This window comes from Mastomys coucha, unplaced genomic scaffold (assembly GCF_008632895.1).
Source record: "Mastomys coucha isolate ucsf_1 unplaced genomic scaffold, UCSF_Mcou_1 pScaffold21, whole genome shotgun sequence".
NCBI classification, from domain to species: Eukaryota; Metazoa; Chordata; class Mammalia; order Rodentia; family Muridae; genus Mastomys; species Mastomys coucha.
Genome location: NW_022196904.1, coordinates 59,817,785 through 59,844,974, shown reverse-complemented (window position 1 = coordinate 59,844,974; position 27,190 = coordinate 59,817,785). Strand labels below are relative to the sequence as shown.

At 39.9% G+C, this 27,190-nt stretch overlaps 1 long non-coding RNA gene across 1 annotated transcript; it reads left to right on the top strand.

Moving 5' to 3' along the window:
* The first annotated feature begins 328 nt into the window (after window positions 1–328).
* LOC116100569 lies at window positions 329–26,401 on the top strand. The gene is made up of 3 exons (XR_004122635.1): window positions 329–432; window positions 25,849–26,081; window positions 26,159–26,401. It is a non-coding gene; the product is annotated as an uncharacterized LOC116100569 (long non-coding RNA).
* The last annotated feature ends 789 nt before the right edge of the window (window positions 26,402–27,190 follow it).

Here is a 27,190-nt window from a genome sequence, read left to right as displayed (position 1 = left end):
CAGCTGGCAGGTAAGCGATGATATGCCTGAGTGCCACAAAGAATTGACATGTTTTGGATTGCAGAGCATTGTGGCAGAGATGATATATCAAGGGTTATGGTTCTATTGTAGTCTAGGGAGCTCAGCATTCCCACTGAATGAGTCCCAGAGGTCTTAAAACAGGTTACCAAGCCAAAGAGAGGGACAGAGGTAATATGTAGTCATGGTGACATTGGAGTCAGGGCAGCTAACAAAGGGTGAGGTAATGTTACTTGGCAATATCACCAGAGATGCTTTAAGTGACAATTGTTAGTTCCATGGGGTACACATAACCAGCAATCCTTAAACCTTCCAGGTCTGGTGACATTAAGGAGTTAGTATGCAGAGGTCAAGGTCTGAACTAAAAGTCGAAATGACAAGTTAGAGCCTTTTATGAGGGGTGATATCAAAGAGGTAAGGACCTCAGAGGAGTGTTTGATTATCTCCTCTGATTTTCTGATATGCAGGGGTTGGGCAATTGAGACATATTTTCTCTGGATATGGATGGTACTTACTGGAGACCCAGGGTGATTTTTATGGTAGAGCATACCAACAACTCCTGTCTCCCACCTGGAATCCCATGAGTCTTGTATGTAGAAAAAAAAAGAGTGTCTTGTGCTGTTGAGAGAAGAAATGATTGATCCATGATCCTAGCATATGTATCTGACGAAGACCAATATGGGCAGCCCCCATATTCATCTGGCCATAATATTTAGATGGGATTACAGGTACCAGGATGATAGCAATTTGGACTGGTCCTGGCATCCGGCTATGGAGCAGTTTCCTGATCCTATTTGGAAAGACTGTTTGTTATCTGTGGGGTTTCTTGAACCTCGAATCTCCAGATATAATGGCTACCCTAGATAGAAATGAACAGGAGCAAGAAGAGGAGAAACCCATGTCTAATCCAGTGAGGTTGAGCTCGGCTGCCAGAGTGGATTCTCATTTTCTGGGATTGGGGACAAGGTAGGCAGTCTTGTCCTCTGGAGTTTAACAAACACGGTCCTGTTAAGATCGATGTGTATGAAAAAGAGTCATTTTTAGGTGGAGGAATGGAAGGTTTGAGGTGAGACAGATGGAACCAATGAGAGAGTCCTTCAAGTTTAACAGCTGTAGGTGTCACAAGAATTACCTTAAAAGGGCCGTGCCATTTGAGAGAGAGAGAGAGGTGAGGGCCGATGACCTGGAGGGGATTGAAAGACTTGGTCTCCAATGTTGATAGGTAGTGGACAGGAGACTGTACTACAGAGGTAGATGGTGGTCAGCAAAGTTCCGTAGGAGAGAATGGAGGTGGCAAAGTAATGGGGTAAGTAGATGGTCTGGGAGGGGAGAGCATTTAGGTGAAAGACCAGAAGTTAGGACTGGACATCCACACATGACTTCAAAGGGAGAGATGAGGAGAGGTTTCTTTGGGAGAGCTCATAACCTAAAAGGAGCCAGAGGTAGGAGTTTAACCCAATCAAGGTGAAATTCCCATGACAGCTTAACAAGAGTGGCTTTTAAAGAGCAGTTAGTTCTTTCTACCATACCAGAAGATTGAGGGTGGTGTACTGGCTGGTTTTGTGTGCCAATTTGACACAGGCTGGAGTTATCACAGAGAAAGGAGCTTCAATTGGGGAAATCCTCCATGAGATATAGCTGTGGGATATTTTCTCAATTAGTGATTATGGGGGTAGGGCCCCTTGTGGGTGGCGCCATCCCTGGGTTGGAAATCTTGGGTTCTATAAGAGAGCAGGCTGAGCAAGCCAGGGGAATCAAGCCAGTAAGGAACATCCCTCCATGGCCTCTGCATCAGCTCCCGCTTCCTGACCTGCTTGAATTTCAGTCCTGACTTCCTTTGGTGATAAACAGCAATGTAGAAGTAAGCTGAATAAACCCTTTCCTCCCCAACTTGCTTCTTGGTCATGATGTTTGTGGAGGAATAGAAACCCTGACTAAGACAGGTGGTAAGAAATGCAAAATTGCCAGGGGATGCCTAGGGACTTAGATAGGATTTGAGAGACTTGGGAAGTAAATTCAGGACCATTGTCTGATTGGAGATAGGTTGAGACACCAAACCGGAGGATGATCTCTTAGAGGAGGAGATCAGAGACTGTCTGAGCCCTTTTGTTAGTTGTGGGAAATGTCTCTACCCATCCTGAGAAGGTGTCCAACAAGACCAGGAGGTACTTGGCACATCTGACAGTGGACATGTGAGTAAAGTCAAGTTGCCAGTCAGTTCCAGGAAGGGAACCTCTAGCCTGCTGGGTAGGAAAAGGGGTGCTGTGATACCTTGAGTTGGGGTCAGACTTCTGACAGATTTTTCAAAAAGCAGTGATAGATTTTAAGAAGCTTAAGTCCTCAGGAGTAGGCTGTAGGTGGGACTCAACAAAAGAACACAATGCTTACCTATTCGGATGAAAGAGTTGGTGAAGATAGGACAGAGTTTGGCGGTTGTCAGGAGTTGAAGAAGGTGGATATGTAGATTGCAGTGTAAGAATGTCCTGGGGAGGATGAGAAAAATCTAGGCCTCTGAGGGCTGCAGCTCTAGCTGCCTTGTCAGCTCAGTTGTTTCCCTTGGAGACAATAGAGTTACCTGTCTGGCGTGATCTACAGTGGACAATCCCAATGGCTGTGGGAAGATGGGAGGCCTTTAGCATGGCCATAATTTGGTTTGCATTAGCTACTGATCCTCCTTTTGTGGTAAGTAACCCATGCTCCTTCCAGATAGCAGTGTGAAACAGGAGGATATGAAAAGCATATTTGGAATCTGTATAGATGCTGAGGAATTTTCCCTGTGCCAGTTGAAAGGCACAGGTAAAGGCTATTAGTTCAGCCTGTTGATTGGTGGTGTGAGTAGGAAAAGCCTGTGCCTCTACCACATCAGTGTCTGACACTATGGCATAAACAGCTTTACTAGCCCCTTCATGTAAAAAGGAACTGCCATCTGTATACCAGGTATAGATGGCCTGAGCAATGTGCCCTCCTATATGTGTGAAGGATGAGGTAGTAGTAGTTCCTCTAAAGTTTCAGTGCAGGAATGGGATAGGGAGTAGTCAGTATTAGGTCCGAGGGAGAAGATTGGAAATATTAAGAAGCGGGCATGATTGGAAGGTGAGTGTGGAATCTTCTATTAGAGCTACCTGAAGGGAAAGAACCCTAGAGGGAGGTAGAGTCTGTAAGCCTTTATATGTTAGGAGCTGTGACAAGTTATGAGAAGAGAAGAGAATTATAGGCAACCCAAAGTTCAGAGTATTTTGTTTTTTGTTTTCTCTCGAATGAGGAGTTGAGCAGCTGCTAAGGTACAGATACAAGGTGCACATCCCTGGATGGTTAGATCTAGTTTTTTGATAAGTAAGCTACATATACAAAAGAGGGTACCAGTTGATGACCTAAGACTCCCAAGGGCAAATCCCTTTTTTTCAGTTATGTAGAGGGAAAAAGGACGAGTCAGGTCAGGGAGATATAAAGCTGGGGTCTTAAGGAGAGCCTGTTGTTGCCTTGAAATTGCTTGGTAATAGGTTTGAGAAGAGGTTCGTGGGTGGGACCTAATGCTGTTTCACATAAGGGACAAGAAAGGAAGGAAAAGGAAGGAACCCATGAAGGTAAAGAGTTAGCTATTCCTAGGAATGATAAAATCTTTTCTTTGTAGAAGAAACAGTTAGAGACTGAATCAGATTCTTTCTAAGATAATAGCCTTGTGGGTTGGGGTAATTGTTTGTCTCAAATAGGTGACCTGAGGGGTGGACAGTTGGACTTTAGAAGGTGAGACACTTTAGCCTCGACTGGAGAGGAAATTTAGAAGAATAGAGGTGTCAGCTTGGCTAATCTCTAGAGAGGGGCTACAGAGAAGGACCTAGTCTACGTAAAGTATAACCTTAGATTTAGGAAGAGACAAGGATAGTAAGTCTGAAGCCATGGCTTGACCAAATAGATGTGGGCTATGCCTGAATCCCTGAGGTAGAATAGTCCAGGTAATTTGGGTAGAAACGTGGGTATCAGGGTCTGTCCAGGTAAAGGCAAATATGTTTTGTGAATGGGCATCTAGAGGGATAGAGAAAAATGCATCCTTGAGATCTAGCACTGAGAAATGGGAAGTCGCCAGGGGATAGTGGAAAGAAGTGTGTAAGGGTTAGCCACAACAGGATGGAGAGGAACTACTGCAGAATTAATGTGCCTGAGGTCTTGAACCAGGCAATAGTTACCATTAGGCATCTTAACTGCTAGTATAGAGGTGTTAAAGGGAGAAGAGGTGGGGCAAAGGAGTTTTTTCCTCAAAAGGTCAGAAATAATAGGTTTAAGTCCCCTGAGGCTATGGAGAGAGAGAGGGTATTGAGCTTGGATTATGTACCTGGTAGAGCCTAGTAATTGGGTGACAACAGAAGAATGGTGTTTAGCAACAGAGGGGTTCTGGATGTTCCAGACTTGGGGAATCTACCGGAGAAGCTGGTAAAGGAAATAACATGGTAGTGTTAGTAGGTTGCGTGGCTAGGAGAAGGAGCAGAAGAACTGCTGGCCAAATGAGTGGAGCAAAGGAAATAGAGGCTCCCAGCCTAGCTAGAAGATCCCTTCCCAATGAGGGAACAAGACATGTTTGCACTACCAAAAAGGAATGGGTGAGAGGTACACTCCTAAAAATGCAACTAAGTAGTAGGGTCTGGAAAGAGAAATAAGGTTGTCCTCCTACCCCAACAATAGGAAACAAGAAAGAGAAGTGGGTCCCCAAAACTCCATCAGAACTGAGTAAGTGGCTCTAGCGTCTAAAAGGAAGGAGATGGGCCACATACCATGATATTGACTGGGAGCTCCCTGCTAGTGATGGCAGTATTCGGGTTAGGGGAGCTCAGGCCTCCTCAGTCGGCCATAGTCAAGCCTAGGGGATCAGTTAGAGGATTATCTGGTAGTGATGTCCCCCTGTTCTGAATAACATGAGGACAATCAACAGTCCCCGCCCCCACGTGGACCCACGCCCCGAGCTCCCCCCGCCCTGCCGGCAAGCCCTACCCACTTTGGCGCCCACGCCGCTAGGGGGATGGGGAGGCAGACAAGTTCTCCCAGGAAATCGTCCCCCCCACACCCCACGTGCTCCGAAAGGTCCACGTGGTCATGATCTCTGCCCTTCCCTGCTGTGGAGCAACGCAGTTGCTGCTGATGGAACCACCAATTCCTGGGTCTGGACACCAAATGATGTCTTAAAATGGCGGCTCACTTCAGAACATACCACAAACTAGGCTCAAACAGTTCCACATGTAAGAGGTTTAATTGAGAGGGAGAGAGGGGCAGTAGAGAGAAAGGAGGGAGAGAGAGAGGGCGAGGAAAGTGTGTTTTCTCTCTCTCTCTCTCTCTCTCTCTGTGTGTGTGTGTGTGTGTGTATGTGTGTGTGTGTGTGTTCTGATGTAATGGCTGCAGGTAAAGGTGGGAGGTGAGCCCAATGCATTCTGGGAATATGGTGGCTGTTGCCCTTGCAACAGGTCTGTGAGGACCGCCCATGTGACGTCCTCGGCTTTGGAGGCCCTGATGCTAGCAATCTGGAAGCTGAGATCATGGCAAGGACTACTTATTCTTTAGAAAGACAGAACAGGAAAGAAGTTCTGAAATATGCAACTGAGCTCAAACTTGACTCTTCTTTAGATATTTTATGGCACTGGGCAAGTTTCTATCTCTTTCCTAGCCAATGTCTCCTCATCATTTCCCCTATGTCTCTTATGAATACACATTCCCACAGTTGTACAACCTGTGTTCATGAGTCCTGCTTTTTAGCTCTGATTTGAAACATAATGTCCAAACTACCAGACCTGAAAGTTTAACTCCCACTTAGACACATTCATTCATTTATTGCTTTGTCTACTCATCCGTCACTGTCAATGATATTGAAACCATGGTGCCAAGCATTAGAAGTTTAAATGAAACAATGGGATGGGATGTGCTTGTCTGCTTAGCATTTTATAATCTAGTGGTAGTGTATGTAAACAATGAACAGAAATTTAACACAGATTAAAAATAGACATGTATTAAGATTAAACTAAAGTGAGATAAGACATAAAGCAGTTAAAAATTCTATTTTGGCTTAAAAGATCAAGAAGCAAGGAAGAGATTGGCTGGCATGTGGCAAGACCATTATATAACACATACCCAGATCAATGCCTTACAACTGGTTTTGGTGATTCACACACTCCCTAGATTTCTCTTCTCTCCCAGCTCTCCCTAACCCCTGAGACTCCTGACCTCTTCCCATTCTTCATTCTCCTGTCTTATTTATTAGCACTATTGTTTGTATATTGGTTCAAGATTACACAGTTGAAATTTGTCTTTTCTATTCTTTTACTCTTTACTTTCCAAACCCTAATACCTGAATCTGTATTTTATATTAATCCTAGAGAAGGATCCTATGGTATGGTAACTGATGTTCAGTATAGTTGTGTATGAGATTATCCAGCTAGTCAATGGTGAACTGGAAGTTTATTGTAATCCAGTACATTTGATACCATGTTTCCTATTCTGCCTCTGAATGGGAATCTGTATGTGAGAGAAAAAAAGACAATGAATGTACTATTGGGAACAAGCAAAATAAACTTGCCCTAAGTACACTCTTTTTGCTTTCAGACTCCATTTAATCATAGGGGAAACTAAGTCACATTCCCAGGTCCTAGGAGAGCAGATAACTTTACAAGAGCCAAATACCCCATTACTCATCTTCTGCTCTCCAAAACATAATGACTTTTCAAGAACTTAATGACTATTTTGAACTAGCCTGTTCTGTGTCCACGATCAATGAGTAGTGTTTTGATTATAAGAACTTTTTGTCATTTGTGTAGACCTGGTGTTTGTGTTGTGTTAGAGCTAAGCAGACCCCAGAACAGTCTCACTACCAAAAGTTCTTTTGGCTCATCAAGTTTACCATGCATTTCCTTGGTAGTTTTTACTCAAAACTGGACACTATCTGTCTTCTATAATTCCTAAGTCATTTTTATTCTTGGTAATATACTTTCCTCTATATAACTTTGCAAGTGTTACCCCATCATTCCATGTTTATCCTACATATCTGCTCAAGAACATAAAAGCCACTTCCATATATACTGTTGGTGCTCAGTAAGTGATTGCTGTGGTTAATATAGATTTCTTCCTCTCTCAATATCATAAATCAGGACTCATGACAAAGTTGAGTGATATCAAATTAAACTAAGCAATTGAATGATGTATCATTGAATAGTTTACAAATTGAAAGGGACATGCTAACCCTGAGAATGTGAACAAGTAAGCTTGGTTGAAGAAGAGGATGGAGAAATGAAATTAATTGGTCTCAAAGAAGACAATAAACGTAATATGTGCGTATCAGGCTAAGATGAACAGTGAGCTAAGGGACTTTCAATGCATGTGTTCATAAGCCAAGTATCTATGAAGTATTCAAGAGATATTCCTGGATCTGCTGGAATATACAACAGTGACTGGATTAAGTGTGCTCTTCTTTTTAAGTCAGGTTGCTATGTTTCTGCAGCAAACTCATTAGAATTCTTGACATTTGCAATTAACTGTGCAAGTGATTCATTGAAATGTGTTCCAATAGCCTTGTGTGGAGATGTTGACCTAAGTAGCTTTAAAACAAGTCTATTATACCAGAGTGAAAGGGAAATGCATATAAGCATTATATTCTAGCTACAGAATATATGCTTTATATTCTAGTTACAGAAGGCTATTAGCACTAGGCTAACAATTCTGGTGCTACTGGGCATGACTACTTGAAGTAAACAAGGAAGTAAATGAATAGTAATAGTGGAAGCCAGATATCTTACTGTAAGTGGAATTTAAAAAGGAACAAGGGAAGTAGACTAGGAAAATTCACTTCCCAATGGATTAGCACTTTGAGAAATCAAATAGACTCACATTTACTTAATATAGATGTAGATGACTGCATACAAAATATTATAGGTGTGCACAGATATAAAAGTTACTATCACACAGACACACACCCACATATATAATTTCTTGTCTTCTAAGAGACCATAAAAGCAATAACATTTAAACAGTAATAGTCACATCTAATATATTACCTATGTGTAGTGACAATTTTGGAATTTGGGGTTCTTTAAAATACATAGAAATATTATAAGAATATGTTTTCATTTAAAATCCCAGGTGTGGGATATAGGGCTACTTCAGATTGTAAACAGCAGCTGACTATGATTTGACTCATGCACTACCTGGGACATAATTTTGTCAGAAGCAGATAGTTTCTGCAACTGTGTAACATTAAGAATTCTGGGGACTTTTCAGAGGATATATAAATGCTAGGGCCTTAAGAGGCATGGTGGCCTGTTAGTCATTTTGTAGTTGCTGTTGGTTGTTGTTAGTCTTGGTTCCCTAAGTAGTTGTGTGTGATGAAGAAATAAGAAGAAGTTAGGTGTCTTGATGGCAAAGATGAAGCTTGCCCCAAGGAACTTGTTGCCCCCAATCAGCAAGAATTCATCTAACAAAATCAGCACCCCTTTCCTTTCCATCCTTTTATTCTTCACTATCAGGTGTTTAAGAGTTGAAAGGGTTGAAAAGAGTAGAGAAGTGTGAAAAAAGAAGAAACTGCAAAGTAGCAAAAGTCAATTGCACCTATGTTTTTGGCATGTAAAAATTATCTGAAAAACATTAATTTAAAAGAAGTTATGATTTATTTGGATTAATGTTTTCAGGGCTTTCTTTCTAAGTTTGGTTGCCTTCATAGCAAACATCATGGAATAAGAGGAAGCTAGAAGAAAGCTGTTCACCTGAGAACAGCTAGAAAGCAAAGAGAGAAGCAGGAAGATACTAAGGTATTTGGTTATAATTGAGAGTATAGACTATCTCAAAGCTGATAATATATACAAATATCTCTGCAAATATATGAAATAATAAGTGGGGAAAATAAATAAGCATTATGTGCATTAGAACTTCAGGTCTTTAATGTGTATATGACTCTCTCAAGGATGGGAATCATAACTCTTGACTCCTTAGGGGTGGACTACGCAGTGTCTTCTTCCTGAAGGGCCAAATGAGTATGTGGAATAATACTCTTGAGAGATAGTCAGAAGATATCTGGCAGGCATTTTGTACAAGTTAACACCCACGTTCTTACTCATTACATGTGACCTTAAGAAGAAGAAAAGAAAAAGATACAACCTGTGGACTATTTCCAAAGATGTATAATTTCTTTTTTCCTGAAGAGAAAACAACCAGAGAAACTTCAATGAAGTAACTTTCTAAGAAATTTATGAACACTATTCATCCAAAACTGTCAAAACTAAGAAAGTCTGAGACACTATGACAGCCAAGAGAAGACTTTTCATCCAGAGTTACTAAATGTAATCCAGTCTCCAGTACAACATCTTGAAACAGAAAATGTCACCAGGCAAAAACAAATATTTTCTTAATTTGTACAAAAGTATGATAGTTATTTGAAATGTTTATGATTGCAGAATCTGAGTCCATGGCATATGGAGAACTTCCTTATTAGTTTAGATTTTTCTGTAAATCAAAACCACTTTAAAACTAATTTCAAAAGAAAGAGCTACATTTTTAATCTTGATTTTTCTTCTGAGCACAAAATCACATTTCTAGTGTCTGGTGGAATGTTCCAATCACATATATGGGAGCCACTAGAAGTCAAATTTGAACACAAACATATTTAAAAAAATATTCAGAACACTAACTAGTTACTAAGATATTTTAAAATCAATGTCATAATTTTCACACTACTATTTTATATATCAGTTTTCCTGAGGAAACATGAAATCTATTCACCCTAGATAGGCCACCTTGATATGCAGAGTGTGTGGAAAATGACACACCATGGAGAAAGGCCAATCAGAAAGAAGAGAATCAGAATGATGAAGTTGTCTAGAAGAAAAAGGATGGGAATGAGCTATGCTAAATAATGCAACCAAAGATGGTGCCTAATGAATAAATGAACAACTTTAATGTAAGTTCATATACACTCAGAGAAATATTCACTCTCAGAATGAGCGGCTAACTACCATGCAATAAGCTCATCTACAACATCAATGTTTAGACCATTTCTGCAAATATCCAAGTAATCTTCTCATGAGTATTGCTTGATTTTATTGAATGATATAGTTGTTTCTACCTGACTGGTTTAATAATTCCAATATGAAGTTTGATATATAGAATTCTGGCAAGTTTAATAAGCATACAGTATCCATATCCTTTCAATAGTAAACATAAAATACTCATCTTGTAGTGATCACTTTTCTGTTGTGTGGCAAGAGTTGTAATGGAATTAATTGGTAGTGTTCCAATGGACCTCAAATCTTCTCTTCCTATTTGATCTTCAGTATCTTCTGTGCAGAATCTTAGACTGTGAATAAGACCTGAAACACAATTGCAGCAGATTTTTAGCAATTAAAAACTTCACCCACACTGGGCAGTGGCAGCACATGTTAATCCCAGCACTTGGGAGGCAGAGGCAGGTGGATTTCTGAGTTCGAGGCCAGCCTGGTCTACAGAATAAGAAGTTCCAGGACAGCCAGAACTACACAGAGAAACCCTGTCCTGAAAAAAAAAGAAAAACAAACAAACAAACAAAAAACCCAAACATCACCCACATACTTTCTTTGTAGAAAGAAAAGGAAAGGTGCTCTCAAGTGTTGCTTCCTATTTTTCAATGAAACTTGAATCTACAATTCTGTAAACAGCCTAGTCTTTGTCATCTCCACCGAGTCACTAGAGCATTCAACATTCAGAGGAAGAACCTAAATTTCCACAAACCATTCAAGGGGCAGGGCTCTCATCTGAAAAGTCCAAGCAAGGTATAGAGACTCGTTTAGACTGCCCAGAAAGAAGTGACACAAAGAACTTCATTAGTTTTAGGGGCTTAGCCTGATTCCTGGTAAAGCCTTTCTCTGTGATGTCTCAATATAATATTAATCCTGGCAATACCCAGAGAGGGGAATGAAACCTTTCCAGCTTGTATTTAAACTTGACTCCAATGTACACATGCTTATTGGATTCATAAAATCAATGCCATGATAGCATTCACTGGTGAGGAGGAAGATGTTCCTAGTAACATCATCATTATCTATTGTACAACCATCATCCCTTCTCTCTGGCATTAACCAAACACCCAGTCAGTGTTAGCAGTTCAGAAGCCCCTATCAGCTGTAAGAGCTAAACAAGTCTGTGCTCTTAGAGGTGATTTGGGGAAGAGGTGTCTATTAAACAACCAAGGCAATGATACCCTGTCTTCAGTGCCTCTGCTTTAAAATGCAAGGCAGGACTATGGCATTAGCTTTGAAATTGGAATTTAGCTGTAAGTACTAAATTTTCATTGTCTCACTCCCCGACTCTTGGAAAGTTCTGTAAAAATCTGCAGGATAAAGAGGAGTGAGCTAGTCTTTGAGAAATACTATAGACAAGATTTGACTACTAGACATAGCAGCTCATCATTAGCCTCTTGTCCTTATACACCTGGGACACTACGCACAGTGGGCAGGAGGCACTGACCCTCAAGATCATGGCTTGTCTTGACACTTAAAATCTGCTACTTTCAATGATGCCCACCCAGATTTCCTCAGAGATTTTTTTTTCCCTCAAGAGTTGGTATGGTGTTTTGCTTCCCTCCTTTCTTTCCTTCATTCTTCCTCCTTCCCTCTCCCTTTCCTTCCTGGAGCATTATTTCCCTGCCCCCTCTCTCCCTCCATCTCTGGTGGCAGCCCAGGCCAAGTTTGTTGCTTGCAGCAGAAAGACTCAAATGTTTTCATGATCCGACTGTTTTCAAACAGGCTGGGCTCCTGTGAGCCTTACCAGCTGTGACTAATAGCAAAGAGAAGGGAGGATGAAGCTTCTGGGCTTGCAGGCTTCAGACAGGCAGGCTCTGGGGGAAACAAGAGAAAGCCATTAACTAACCACAGTGTTATCTTGATTCTGTCGGAGAAACGAGCCAGGGACGCCTAATGAACTAGCCTTAACGTTTCAAACTGAGTGCGCCTCTGGGAACTCTACTAGAACAAACAGTGTGACAGATCAATGCTTGGTTCCTATATCAAGAGGAAAGGTTATTCGCTCCTCCAAGGAATTAGGGGATTAGTCTATCTCTATGATATACTTTCTCTCCTTTTTAAATTTAACTTTTCATAGTACGTTAAGGGATAAGCAGTGGGAAGAGGCTGGGAGGGTATTCCTAGAGTTGAAGCACTATTTCACACCCTGGCTTTAAAATTCATTGCAGTAGGATTTCCTCCTGAAATAATCACCTCTCTTTTTATACTTGTAGATCATAGCTCATCCTTCAATGTTCTTGTTTCCAATGCTCTATAGGAGGTAGATACCTGAAATCAAACCACATGCCTTTCAACTCCCGAGCCTCAGCTGGATCCAGGTCAAGGTGAAGGCATGCAAAGCTCATCTTTTCAGTTCACAAATTCCCCAAGCTGCTACAAGCCAGATAGGCTTTCGAGAGTGACTAGTTTTCTTAGCCCAATCTTCCAAACAGTTCATTTCCTGGGAGGCTTAACTGTGCCAGTCATTTTGAAGAATTCTTGATATGAAGTGATGTAAAACCGCCAATTCTTATTTTGTCAGGAAGTACTGGCTGAGATTGGAGGGTGTTTTATAAGTGTCATATGGGAGGGTGACTGAGGGGAATGCAAATTGTATCTTGTAGGAAATTGGAGGAATTTTTCATATATATATATATATATATATATATATATATATATGGAAAATATATATATATATTTGTGTGTGTGTGTGCTTATATGTGTATATATAGAAGAAAAACCCCAAAGAAATGAAGAAGAAAGAGGAAGGAGGAATTTTTCTATCTATCTATCTATCTATCTATCTATCTATCTATATATATATATATGGAAAATATATATAATTTATATATTTGTGTGTGTGTGTGTGTGTGTGTGTGCTTATATGTGTATATATAGAAGAAAAACCTCAAAGAAATGAAGAAGAAAAAAAAGTCACTATCTGAAGGCAAGTCTGGAAGGCCTTGATCTGGTCATTTTACATGTAAATCCTGCTTGTCTCCCTTCTTCAAAGGATTTTTTTTTTTACATCAGTTACAAAATCATGGAGAGATAATATTTTCAGCTAGCACGACATTATCTAAATTATAAGACTATTTCTATTTTTACTTTGAAGCAATGGCTGGCTAAGATTCCTATGCTGGCCATGGACTCATTCTGGGCCATTGGCACACTTGATAGTTGAGATTATGAGCCTTAGATCATACACTTCATTGGAAATCACAACCTAAGTTGAATTCCTTAAGTTTAAGAGGGAGCTCTCTATGGAGGAGGCTTATATTGAACAGACCTTTTAACCATCAACATCACAACCGATCAACACAACTAATTATGGGGCTAGTATATATAGTCAATTAACATCTCTGTGGAAACCTCTCCAAATATTTAAAAGTATATAATTTCACCCAGCAAGTCACATTTCAAAAGTTGCTCAGAGTAAGACAACCCAATGCATACGTAAGACTTCACCACAGTAATATTATTTTGACAGTTATAATGTTATAATACATTCCTTGTATAGTAAATACTTTATTATAATATAGCCAATAATACAATACATACTATGTACAACATATACTATACAACATAGCTAATCATATAATATATACTATATATAATATATACTATATAATAAAATAGGCAATCATAGTTCTCACCCTGTATCAGATGCAGTTTATCTTTCTTTTATTTAATAAATAAATTAATGAATGTGAGCTTCATATAGATATGGGACATTTAGATAAATACCACTTGAATTGTTAAACATGTCAGTCTACCTAGGCTGCTATAACTCAATGCCCCACAGGGGTAGCTAAATAACAAGAAGTATTGCTCAGTTCAGGAAGTGGGGAATCTAAGACCAAGAAACTGAAAAAGAACATTTCATGAGGATCCTGTATGTCATTTGTAGGTGGTGGTGGTGTTATCAAACAATGTACTATGCATAGCACATACTACTGAAGAGATGGAGGTGGGGGGATAAAGGGAAGGGGTACTATGAAATTTTTTGAATTTTTTTTTCATAAGGACAATAATCCTTTTGGGCCAGGGTCCCATCCTTGTAACCTAACTGAACATTAATCATTGTACCTTATAGACCTTATCATTGAATGAAGCCACACTGTGGACAAGGACCCTATGACTTTTTGGAAATTTAGAACCCTGCTCTATAATGTAATATCTTTTCTGTTAGTGAAAGTTTTATTAAGGAGACACGCTGAATATTGTGGCATTTTACTGACTCCCAAGTAATACTATATGACTAGATCAAAGTAATTTCACATTGATAGACCAATGAATGTTCTCCACATTGCCTTTTCTAAGGCAGTTATAAGACATTACCCTTAACCAGCATTGATGGAAAGCTAGGCCAGTAATGTTTATTTTAAGTACCTAGATTTCTTCCCATCTTTAAAGAAGCGGAACTAGATTATATGTGTTTTGAATTTCTTTTAGGTACCAATTTCATAAAGTGACTATTTCTTATGGCCCCATGTTTTCACACTTACAATACAGCTGCCAAAAATTATAATGTGATAAAGACTATATTTTATAATATTCAGAGTTAAAATTGTATGCTTGGATGATTTATGGATGTGCACTTATTTTCTCACCAAGTTCATTTATACAAATCTTTCTATATCATTGTTATATTCAACATAATGAAATATGTAGAATTCACTTTAGTTGATTCTTGAAGTTGGGAGCCAGTAGGATGAAATATAATTCAAATTCATAGGAGAAATGGGATCCATATTTGGAATTTCAGCAAAGTAAGGAGAAAGGAGGAACATTCCAGGAGTACAATGTAACTCATTTTTATGGATGTAATATTAAAAATCATATTTCAAAATCTGAATCTTCTTCTTCATATTAATATTTATTGCCTGGCAATTTTCTTCATCTATGCCATAAAACAATGACATTTTTTTCTGATAGGTTTTCCAACCACCAATTATATAAACAAGTAGATAAGGGAATAAAGAAATGTGAAAAGTATAAATATCATATTTCACTTTAGTGGATATTGAAGAATCCTAAAAGTTAAAGGTTATCAACTTTTAAATTGCCTCTTGAATTAATCTTCAGTTAGAATTACTCCTTAGTCATTGCTATTTATGAAGCCTTAATCTCTGGTAAGTTTATGAGAGGGGTTGAAGCAACCCCAGAAGAGGTTTTAATATGACAATGGGTGAAATCATAATGTCTAGAAAACATTAGAAGATTCTTAAAGACAAAAGTTTTCATTGAAAGCTTTCATAATTAATTTTTTATTTACTTACATTCCAAATGTTGCCTCACTCCCTGTCCAAACCCACTGCAAAGTTCTTTCCCTTTACCACCCATGACTTTCTGAGAGAGTGGTCCCCGTGGTCATCCCCCCTCTCTGTGGCACCAAGTCTCCACAGGAATAAGCACATCCTTTCTCACTGAGGCCAGACAAGGCAGTCTTCTGCTACATTATGTGCCTTGGGCCAGCCCATATATATTCCTTTGTTTGTGGCTAGGTCTCTGGGAGCTCCTAGGAGTTCAGGTTTCTTGACACTGTTGGTCTTCCAATGAGGTTACTGTCTCCCCCTTCAGTTCCTTCAGTCCTTCACCTAACTCTTCCATAGGTGCCCCCAACCTCAGTCCAATGCTTGGGTATGTCTGCATCTGTCACAGTCACCTGATCATGGAGAGTCTCAGATAAGACCCATACTAGGCTCCTGTCTGCAAGCACAATATAGTATCCATAATAGTGTCAGGATTTGGTGCCCACCTATGGGATAGATTCCAAGTTGGGCCAGTCACTGGTCAGCCATTCATTCAGTCTCTGCTCTATTTTTGTCCCTGCATTTCTTTTAAACATGAAAATTCTGGCTTAAAATTTTTGAAGGTTGATTGGTGTCCCCATCTCTCCACTGGGGACCTTTTCTAACTACTGGAGGTGGACTCTTCAGGTTCCATCAACCCACTGTTATGCATTTTGATTAAGGTCACCCACATGAGTTAATACTTTAATAGATTATTACTTTAAAAGATAGTTATTATCAATAACCACTAATATATTCACTGGGTAGAGAACACTCGAGTCTACAAAATTTGCTAGCTGTCTTTTTGTATTCAATCAATATCTTTTAATCTCTGTTCTCATAACATTCTACTCTTAGCTTATATAAGCAAAGACCTAATTACAACATCCTCCATCCAAACACCTGTATAATGTTAGGTAACACTTAGACCATGTTGGTTTATAAGCATCAGAATCAATGAATACAAAGAATAGCACTTCTGTAATAGGAAAAAAAGTGAATTTTAAGAATTAGGTGATATCTACAAATTTTTAGAGTTATAAACAAATTAAGTTTGCCCTTATTTTCTGAGTAATTGCTCAGAAAAATGGACCTGGTTAGAGAACTAGCTTGGATAGGCACCAGCAGATGCTACATATATAGATGCAGATGTAGATAAAGATGCAGATACATACATATATATATACACATATACATAATACACACATATATGCATGCATAGACACACACACAATCTAGCCACTCTTCCTCTACACTTTCTATTTTATACAGATTGCCTATCTTCTTGACTTTGCAGTTGACAAAACTGCCCATGATCCTGTAAAATGAAAATAAGTAAAAAGATTGGAGGCAGGTGATGTGCAAACACACTACCTTGTATACCCACTCACTGTATTGTGCTGGAATTATGCATTTGGAGACAAGGAGTTGTACAATCCAAGAGAGGTTGGAGCTTACTGTACAAAGTTGACTAATATCCTTTCAGTAAGTCTCTCTCTGCTGCTTTTCAAATGCTGGAATTATGGACAAATAGAGTTGCTGCTGCCAACACTTCTCACTTTGGTTCTTGTTTTCTGTTCCTAAACTGGCATGCCCTCTGTACTCAATGACACCTCCAGTGTCACTTAGCCTTAAAAAAATCCTTTCTCTAATATTCTCCTACTTTGTTTTGACATGTGAGGGCTTTTAGCAACTGGAATTTTAAGTCTTTTAAATTTGATAAAACTTATATATTTTTTATTTTGCATACTAAATGTAAACTGTGAAAGCCAGACTTCTCTGTGCCTTGTTTGCTTCAATCCCAATGTTTAAGGTAGCACCTGACCTGAGGTAGTTCCTCAGGGCATCCCTGTTACAGGGCACTGAACCAATGAGTAAATTGATATGGCATTGCCTCATTCCTCACTTGGGAATGCATTGTCTATCTCGAAATGTTTCCTGTACAGAAGAGGAATGCTCATTTTTAATTATTGACCTACAAAGTATCAAAAAAGCATATTCATTTTCTTCCCTTTCCTGCATTTACTTCCTGATGACAATTAGTGCGAGAAACGAGGGTTTTCATGATTTGAACTTTCAACATCTTCATCACTTTTCCATGATGTGAAAAGGCTAGTGTATGTCTAGGAAACAGATATGCCTGTTAATCCTTTGGTTCCCTGATGTCATTTGTGGCCATGTCCTTCCTAGAGAAACATTGTTTGGATTCTGTGACTTCATTGTCTCCACTGGACTAGTTAGAGTTCTGCTTACAAGAGAGAGGTAGCTCTTGCGTTCATGTTTATGTGTGTTGTCTCTTTTTGTCCCACCCCCACCCAGTTTTCCCTAAGAGAAGACAATCTGGTTCTCATGTTACTGCTAAGTGTTCTACTGCATGGGAAAATGTTGACATCTGAGGTCATTGCTGTGTAGATGATCTTATAGCCACTGTTGTATCAGAAAGCATCTAACGGAAATATTATAGGGGCCATCAAGGCTGTTTCAAATTTCCTGATTGCATAAATTAAGACTGGATAAGCTCCAATTACGTATTTGCTCCATATAATGGAGAATTGCAGAGCCATGTGGATTCTGATCTCTAAGCAGTGAAGTATATCCTAAATTATGAAAAATAAGGTTAACTGTCTATATTCAGAAGGCGATGAGAGCTAAGGAGTCAGACTATATCATTTGGTAACGAATTTCTTCTTTCCTGTCATGAACCTTCAGAGTAATGTTTGTGGCTTTTTCACCTAAGGAAGTGAAGACCAGAAAATATATCTTTGTCTTTCTCTTTCTTGGTGATAACTCAGATAAGGCATGAAAACATATCCTTAATGGCTTTAAACCTTTCTTTCTGTGACCATAGAATGACCATTTTTACATTAAAATGTGTCACTGACCTGAGATCAAGTTGCTTCTGTACCTGTCAATACAAGTCAGGTATCCAGGTACACTAACAGCCAACTCAAGCACAATGTTTCCCATAGTCTGTATGAGAGGAGTTGGACCTGAAGACAGCTGCTTACAACAGCTGTCTACTTACGAAGCCATCTTAGGGGAGAATGATTAATGAACTCACTTGGGCAGCAAGGAGCCCAGTTCGCTGATCCATAGTTGCAGCACAGGTATTGATGTGAAACTAATGAGAAATTTGATGCTCAAATTTGAATGTTTATTCCAATTACCAACCCACAGATCCAAATTTTTAAAAAGCTAAACCATTAACCTTTTGTTAGGCATTGTCAAACTGTGGCTTCTGTGCTGTGTGCTAGAACTTGTAGGTGGAAGTAAGTGGAATCTCACTTGACACGTAGTGTTCTTCCTATATAGGCAGCTTCTTTTCATTTCCGCATGAAGTTTTTAGCCATGGAAGGAAAGAAAGAAGACAAGGTTTGGCACCTTGACAGCTACTTAGCATTAAACACATGAGCAAAATGAGAACTCCCTCCCAAATCAAATTAGCATGCTTCTAGATAGAAAACATCTCAGTGTAAGGCTTAGAACTAGCGTCTGGAGCCAGTAGACCTTTGTGCTCATGAGAAAAACCTCCTAAATTATTATTACAACACTAAATTTTTACCCTTTACTAGAGAGAGATTTACTAGCTTATCTTTACCCCTAAAGAAAGGACAAGCATGGGACTGATTAAAAAATAAATAAATCAAAAGTCTACAAGACATTCCTTTAATCGAGTGAGGCTAGGCAAGCTGGATCAAAGGTCTTGAGTGAGAATCAGCAAATATATTGCAGATCTGTAGTCTTTTTAGTGACTGCCTCCTTCTCGTTACTATAAAATAAACAATTGATATTATTCTTTACCCTCCTTTACACTAGCCAGGACAGGGTTGATGGTTCAATATAGAGATCAGAACAGTGCTTCCAAGCAGAGTGACAGTAGTGGTGAAATCTATTATCAATCCTATGTGTCGGAGACTAGGACCCTTGACCACTTACCTCTATCTGTATATGACCCATCCTTTCAGGCCTTTGCTCCACTACCTATTATAAGTGAGACCTTCTTTTACCATTTGGCAATAGCTTGTAATGCCTAATCCTTTCTGCATATCAGTTTCTGTTCTCCTTTCTCTGCTTCTTATGTTTCACTTATTTATTTATTTATTTATTTACCAATTTTTTTTCCTGCTATAAAATGTGAGTCCCACAAAAGAACTAACTTTTAGAGCAGCATGGTGGTTTTCTAATGATAAAAGAAACTACTTTTGTTGATTTCTGTAGCGTCATCAACATGATTCATTTTTAGGTAATAATGAATGTTCAAGTACTTGGATAATGGAAATAGTAATTTCATTATGATACTACAGATTAGGTTACTACAGATACCCTATGAGTAATTGACTCAGGTAATGCTTTGTAACCTCAATATAAAAATAGCTCAAGCAGGTTCAGTTCATTTCTGGTTAATCAAACAAGGTTATGGGGCAGTTTCTTGACATGGAGTAAGTGGTCTCTAATAACCAGAGATCTATAAGGATAATTTGCAGAGAGAACTCATGAATCATGCTGGTGGTATACTTTATTACTCGAGGACTCTTCCAAATACTCATGATATACTCATTCCTGAGATTTAGATAGATTCGTTAAAGGCTTCAATACATGGCACAGAATTACAGAAGCTGCAGTGAACATCAAGTCAGTGTCTGTTCTGGAGACGACATTGGGAATATTCCATTTGCTTAAGGGTATACTAATTGGACAGTAAGTGTGCTTTGGGCATGCTCTTACCACAGAATGAAAGAAATCATCTCAGTGTGTAAGCTGTATTCTTAAGCCAGGGTCCTTTCAAAGTTGAGGGAAATATTTCAGGCTTTAGGGACTTCATTTTGGGAAATGGCAACTTCATTGCTTGAAATGAGGCCATTTTATACCGAAAGAGTTAAGCTTTCTTCCAGGGGAGGCTGACTCTAAGCCAGTATATGGCATTAAGCACAGAGAAAATTGGGCTGAATAATCCCTTTAGACTCTTTAAGGTGCTGAGCTGACATTTTGATATGCCGTGAGTTGGCAACTCAACGTTTTATACTTTATCTTCAAATTCCACATTTTAAAAGTCTTATTTTCTTCTCTCAGAAGCACACTATACCTGCAACTACCTTAAGCTGTATCAATAAAAAAAACTGGTTGTTTTCTATTAGCTTGATAAAATGAAAAGTTAATAACCCAAATTTTGTTGAAATAGGAACTTCATCTATACTTATACCTCACCCTCAAAAAATTTTAAAACTTACAGTATTTTTTAAGGACAGTATGTTAGAAAGGTGTGAATTGTTAGAATTACTGCTGTGAAAAATAAATTTGATATAGGATTAAAGTATGAGTTTTCCAATCAGTTGAGTTTGATTTTAGATGTAGAAACATTATTCTCACTCTATTTCTATCAGAGAGTCTACTGAGCCTGTTCCCTTCTGGTATTTCCAAATTTTATTGAAAGAAGGTTTTCAAATCCAACTAGCATGTTATGAAAGCTAAAACAACATAAGTCAGTACAGGGGCACAATTGAAGGTACTGAGTCTGAAAATTGTTTATACATGTGATAGTTCTAATAATAAACCAGAAAACCAGGTCTGTAAGTTGAATCCACATTGCTTTTCATTCCTCAGGGAGCAAACATCCATGTATCCTGAACACCTTCCCTACTCTTGCACCTAAGCTTCCTCATTTAGATGGTATATCAGTATCCACTCCTTTCTTTGTTCATGTGTCTCAACACAAGTAGAATTACCTATCCCCTGTTGTCATCCTTCCTGGCATGCGAGCTCCATGAGAGCTAAACTGAATCTGTCAGAGTAAAGTATCTCTGAGACCTGAAATAAAGTTGGAATTAAGGAAATATTTGGCAAATATAAGTGGGAGGCTCAAACCTGCTTTCCAGTTTTCCCACTATGATGGCTTTCTAGACTGAAACTTCATTACAGTGTGGGCTACTGAGACTCAAGCTCTAACCCATCACTCACTGATCCACTGCCAAAATTCTAATTTTCTCTAACTCAGGGAGAGATTTCTTGAGAGGTGGAATGTAACAGGATAATTTAGTGCCATTCTTAGGAGTAGTGATATCTTCCAAGACATTCTACAACCTGTTGGAGAGTAGAAGAAACCTTCAGCCACAGCAGCTTTGCTTGTGAGGAAGGAGTACTGCAGCCATTGTGCACACAAGAAGCATGTAGTTCTGACAGGCTGTGGTATCTCTGAGTACTTGCTAGTAGCACTCATGTGGCATGATAATGTTACTAGCTCTGCACATCAAGTAAACAGTGAGTAGCTCTGGGTGGATAGTGGAACTAGAGACGCCAGCCCTGTCACCCACATCAGAGAGAATCCCCTACTCTCAATAACAGAGCAGCGTTTGTGAGCAATGTTTATGTTCTGCTTTTCATGTATCAGATGATGATCGAGAGGCATGTGCCTGAGGGAAGACCTTACCTGGAGAATTGTTTATTAAATGTAATAGTGAAGTCCTTTATTTAGAACAATGGGGCCCAATTAAAATACAACATTCTAACTGTCCAACATCACTGTTAGCATCCAGAACCTGCGGCAGATATGGGCGGGTCTACAGACCTGTCGCCAGGGCAACGGCCACCATATTCCCAGAATCCATTGGGTTCAGCTTCCACCTTTACCTGGACTGCTACGTCACGACATATATATATATATATATGGGTACTTTCCTCCATCTTTTTCTCTTTTCTTCTCTCTCTCCCCTCTCTCTTCCTGCGCTGCTACCCCCCTACCCCCTTCCAATTAAACCTCTTACATGTGGAACTGCCTGGGCCTGGTGTCTGCAGACGCTTCCCGCCGCGACTCAAACCCCATCAATCACCAGTGTTCTTTCTATATTAATCATGTGGATTACTGAAAGGAGGATTTCTCTCATTTTATTTTTCTCCTTTGCTTCTACCTTAGCCATGCTTGCTTGTAGTGTTTCTAGATTTGAAAGGCTTCTTTGGCTTTGTAACACACACACACACACACACACACACGCGCACACACACACACACACACACACACACACTTGAAATAAAGTGCCTGATCCCTGCTTTGGTTTTCGCCCCTCTGGTGGGTCAGGGGGTCTCTCTCTGAGGACTTTCCCTGTGCACCAGCAGTCATGCGGAACCTGTTTGCTGGCATTCAGCCCCTGCACTTGAAAGGGAATGCCATAGAGATGGGCTGACCTTGCTGGCCTTGCAACCAAAAGGGAGCCCTGTGGGGAGTACCTGGAGGGGGTGTCTCTCCTGTCGGTAGCATCCTGGTTGTTCACTTCAGTGGCTGTGTTTTAACTCTGTCCTTGTATTCTTTACTGGCCACTGGAAAAGGTGAGTGTTTTCCTGCCCCAGCTTCAGAAGCATTAAGCCCTTCACCTTGACTTCTCTTAGAAAGCAAAACTAGGGAAGGCAGAAAGAAAGAAAAAAAGGATGCTGATGTTCTTACCACATGGGTGATTATTCTGCTCACAAGCATAGGGTGTGGATAGGCTGTGTGCCCCCTGCACAAGATTTCTATTTATAATGCTTTTATTCCCTGTTTTACATATAAGTGCTTCTTAAGTTGATGTACATTTCTACCTTTTGAGGTCACTAATCTCTGTCACAAATGTTAGTTTTGAAACATGACCCTCTGAAAGGAAGTCAGCTACTATAGCTTTTCAATTGTGGTTAAATCTCAGAAAATCAACGATCTTAATGACCTTTGCATACTGTTGTACGAGAGGTGCAAGGCTGGCTAAAGGTATGTTTATAATAGAAATAAGCATTATTGGAAATAAACTTTTTCTTGTAGAAAATACACTATTTGTTATTATTTTTATTTGACTTCACTACTGTGTCACGGTTCCAAACACACCTCCTTGAAGTTTTAAAAGATTAACAATTAAGCTTGGACAAAGGATCCATTACCTTGCATTTCAGGTTGAATAATTGCCGGCCCCATTTCCTTGGTGTGTTTCAGAGAGATGAAACACACCTAGCTTTCTATTTGAGCTTTGTGAGCAAAGGCAAGTTTATATACTCCAGGTCGGCCCAAGGGATTTCTGCTAAGAAAAGATGAAATAAATGTGAAATCAAACTACACTGCAGGCCCTTGGTCCAGTTTGTGAGTTCTCCTGGGGATTCTCCTTTTGCTTGGGAAAAAGTCAGTCAGTGGTCAAGCAAAGGTAGATCAAGTAGAACAGGGATGAATATGCACACCCACCTCCTGGGGTGTGGACCACACCAAAACCTGGTAACACACAGACAATGGAATGGGGGAAAACATGCTGACAACAGTGTGATGCTATTGTTACTGTGATTCACAGTCCTTGCAAGTGTTGTGGACATCTTGCTCTAGCTCTTTACCCACCTCAGACAATCCCCTGGAACCTGGGGCTTGTCAACTGTCTACGTGGATGATTTTGAACTCACACAAAGTATATGGAGTTGGCTTTGGTTCTAGAACCTGATAGAAGTTTCTTCGCAGAATAAGTTTTAGAAGTGGGTGAAACTATGATGATACAGCTACATGAAATTAAACTAGAATGATTTGGAGATGGATCCCATCATATGGCACAGTTAGCATATTGTTTTTTATATGTGACTGACAAATCCTTACTAGATGGAACTTAAGAATTCACTTAAGAATGAACTTTTTTACGTTTAATTTTAGAACTTTTGTTAAAGTGACTTTTTGTGTGTGTTTCTTTATTTGTCTCTGTCTGTCTGTCTGTCTGTCTGTCTGTGCGCATGCTACAGCACATATGTAGAGGTGACAGGAAAACTTGTTGATATTGGTTCAGCTTTTCTCCTTCCTTTCACATAGTCCCAGGGATTAAGCTCCTTGTCAGCCTTGCCAGCCAGCACCTTTTCCTGCTGAGACATCCTCCCACCCCCATCCCAGCACTGCATTTTGTACACAAATTAAGAGAGGCAGTGGCATTGCTTTTCATAGGATTTTGGTACTTTGTCAGAATTATTGGGCTCCCAGGAGAAGTGATGAGTAAACTCAAAACCTTTCCTTTGGAAATGAGGTATCCTTAGCAGTTGCTGAAAACAAAAACAAACAAACAAACAAACAAACAAAAAAAGAACAAAACAAAACAAACAAACAACAAAAAATCCACAACCACTCCCACCACCACCACTCCCACCAATAACAAAAAAAAAAAAAAAAAAAAAAAAAAAAGCCGGGCGGTGGTGGCGCACGCCTTTGGTCCCAGCACTTGGGAGGCAGAGGCAGGCGGATTTCTGAGTTCGAGGCCAGCCTGGTCTCCAGAGTGAGTTCCAGGACAGCCAGGGCTATACAGAGAAACCCTGTCTCGGAAAAAAAAAAAAAAACTTCACACTAACAGCCCAGTTTACATGCTTCCTAGTAACAACTGGCCCATTTTAGCTGTGGCTGGCCATGGAAACCCTGAACCAGCTACAGGGTGCTGTAGGAGAGTGGTATTTGGGGGGCAACTGTTTTTATTTCTGTGTTTGCAATAAAGTTGGATCATATGCGTGGACAACAGGGTACATGACTTGCACCCAAAGCTCTGGAAGGAAAAATATCAAGGCTTCCCTTTTTCTGAAGGAATAAAAAATTTTTCTTTTTTGACATATTTTATTTATTTTCAAAGGTTTATTTTAACTGAACGTGTGTGAGGCTATCTGGTCATGTGCTCTAGCATACAAGTGCCATTGGAGGCTAGAGGCATCAGACTCCCCTGGATCAATAGTTACTCATAGCTGTGAGGCACTTGATGTGCGTGTTAGGAACTGTGGTCCTCTAGAGGACTCATACCTGATCTTACCCACTGAACCATCTCCCCACCCAACCCTGAAACTCCACCCTTTGGCCCTGACTCCTGGGCTTTTAAGAGCTACAGAGCAGATGACAAAGGACTCCTCACTTCCTCCTGGAATCCCTCTAGCTGTTTAAGCCTACTACTTTTTGAGTGGTTTTGTTGCTGACATGTTGAATCCAGAGTACATTATGTGAACCAGACCTTAGTCCCACTAAGATGTGGGATAAACAACCACTGTGGTCAAGGATTATTGTTCTAAATGTCTGAGGTGATCCTCCTCCTGTTTGTCTTTGAAAACTTCCCTTTGAGACTGAGGAGATGGTTCAGTGTTTAAGAATATTAACTATACAAAACTCCCATTGTGGAGCCGAGACACGTGCATGCCTCGAGCTCACTGACCACCAAGCCTAATTGAAATGGTGAGGTTCAAGTTCAGTGAGTGATCATGTTTCAAAAAATAAGTTGGAAAGCAGGAGGCGAAGTCTTCCCACATCATATTTTAGCATCTGCACTTGTGTCCCCGTGAATGTGTCCTGGCACATATATGTATGTATACACCACAGCACATTACACAATACAATATAAACCTACACACACTCACACACAAACTTCCCTCACCCTGGTGTCTATGAATGTGCCTAGTGTTCACAGTGGCATGTGCATATTCTAATGTCCTTATTCACAAATAAAATACTACTCTTTGAGGAGGGCAACATACACAGTAAATGAGGCTCAGAATGGCTTCATGTAAACTAATAAAATTTCATTACTTCACAGCTCCCTTAATTGATGAAATGCAGCCTCTGAAATGGGACTTCAAATGTGCACAGTGGACCTCTCTATGCCTTCCGCCTCTGCACCTGCTTCAGGGTTTGGAAACACCTGTAATTTACATGGGAGAGGAAGCACAGGGCCGAAACTGGAAGTCTGTTCTCACCATTCCCCAAGGCATTAGCTCTGATGTTGGACGTGTGGCAAAAGAGGCTTCTTTGCAACAGTTTGCTCTCAAGGTTGGTGGCCTCCAGTCAGGGCTTATCTGTAAGTTGCATCTCGGGAGTGAGGCCAGATCAATACTGTATTCTTTCAGGCCTCTCTAAACCCAGCGGGGAAGGCAATCACCGCAGTGCAGCTCCCCGCACCTTCTGGAGCAGATCAATATTCTGACAGCGCGAAGCTTTGTTCCTTCCCCAGCTTTAAGATGTTCTGCATGCTCTACATGATTGCTTAAAGGCTTGCTTTCCCTTCCCCATATGACAACACTGCTCCCGCCCTGATCTTCCTAATACTATCACTGTAATTGCCTGGACATGAAATAACTGCACAAACCCAGCACCTGGCTTTGAGCTGTTTTATCTTTTCTGAACATCTCCATTAGTGAAGGGTGTTGATTTGGCTTTAATATGTAGCTGGAGCTTTAAAGCAAACTTACACTTATGTACACTGGTTTTCAAAAACCCACTGAGATTATTTTACCTATGGGAATCATATAAGGTACTATTTCAGGGAAGAACAAGAGGTAAACCTCTCAGCCCAGGAATATTAGCTTAAACTTTGTGCAGCTTGAAGCCCATTATGCTTACCCCATACTGCCATGGCAATTGGCACAGAAGGGCTTGTGTCTTACCCACTTTTTAAGTATTGCTGGATGAAATGAAATATTTACTTGACTGTTTTCGGCCAACATTCCATTAAGTAGTAAATACCAGAAAGCTTCAGAATATCCCATCTTTCCAATTTTTATTTTTCTTGTTGATGTTGCCTGCCAAGCAACATTATTGACATGTTTTAAATTTTTACTATGCCCACTTCTCTTCCTTTCTTTCCACGTGTCTCATACCAACACCTAACAATTGAGATTATTTTAAAATGCAGTTGTCTGTGGGTATGGATGACAGTTGCCTCCAGGGCCCCCAAATACCACAATAGAAAGATGCTCAAGTCTATTATACAGAAGCACAGAGCATAGAACTTTTCCATAACACCTTCTGCATTCTGCAACTGCTTTTCCTACATTATAGTGCCCAATACAATGTCAATACTACATAAATGATTACTATATTGCATTGTTTAAGGACTAATGACAAGAAGGCTAGACACATTTAGTACAGACATGAATTTT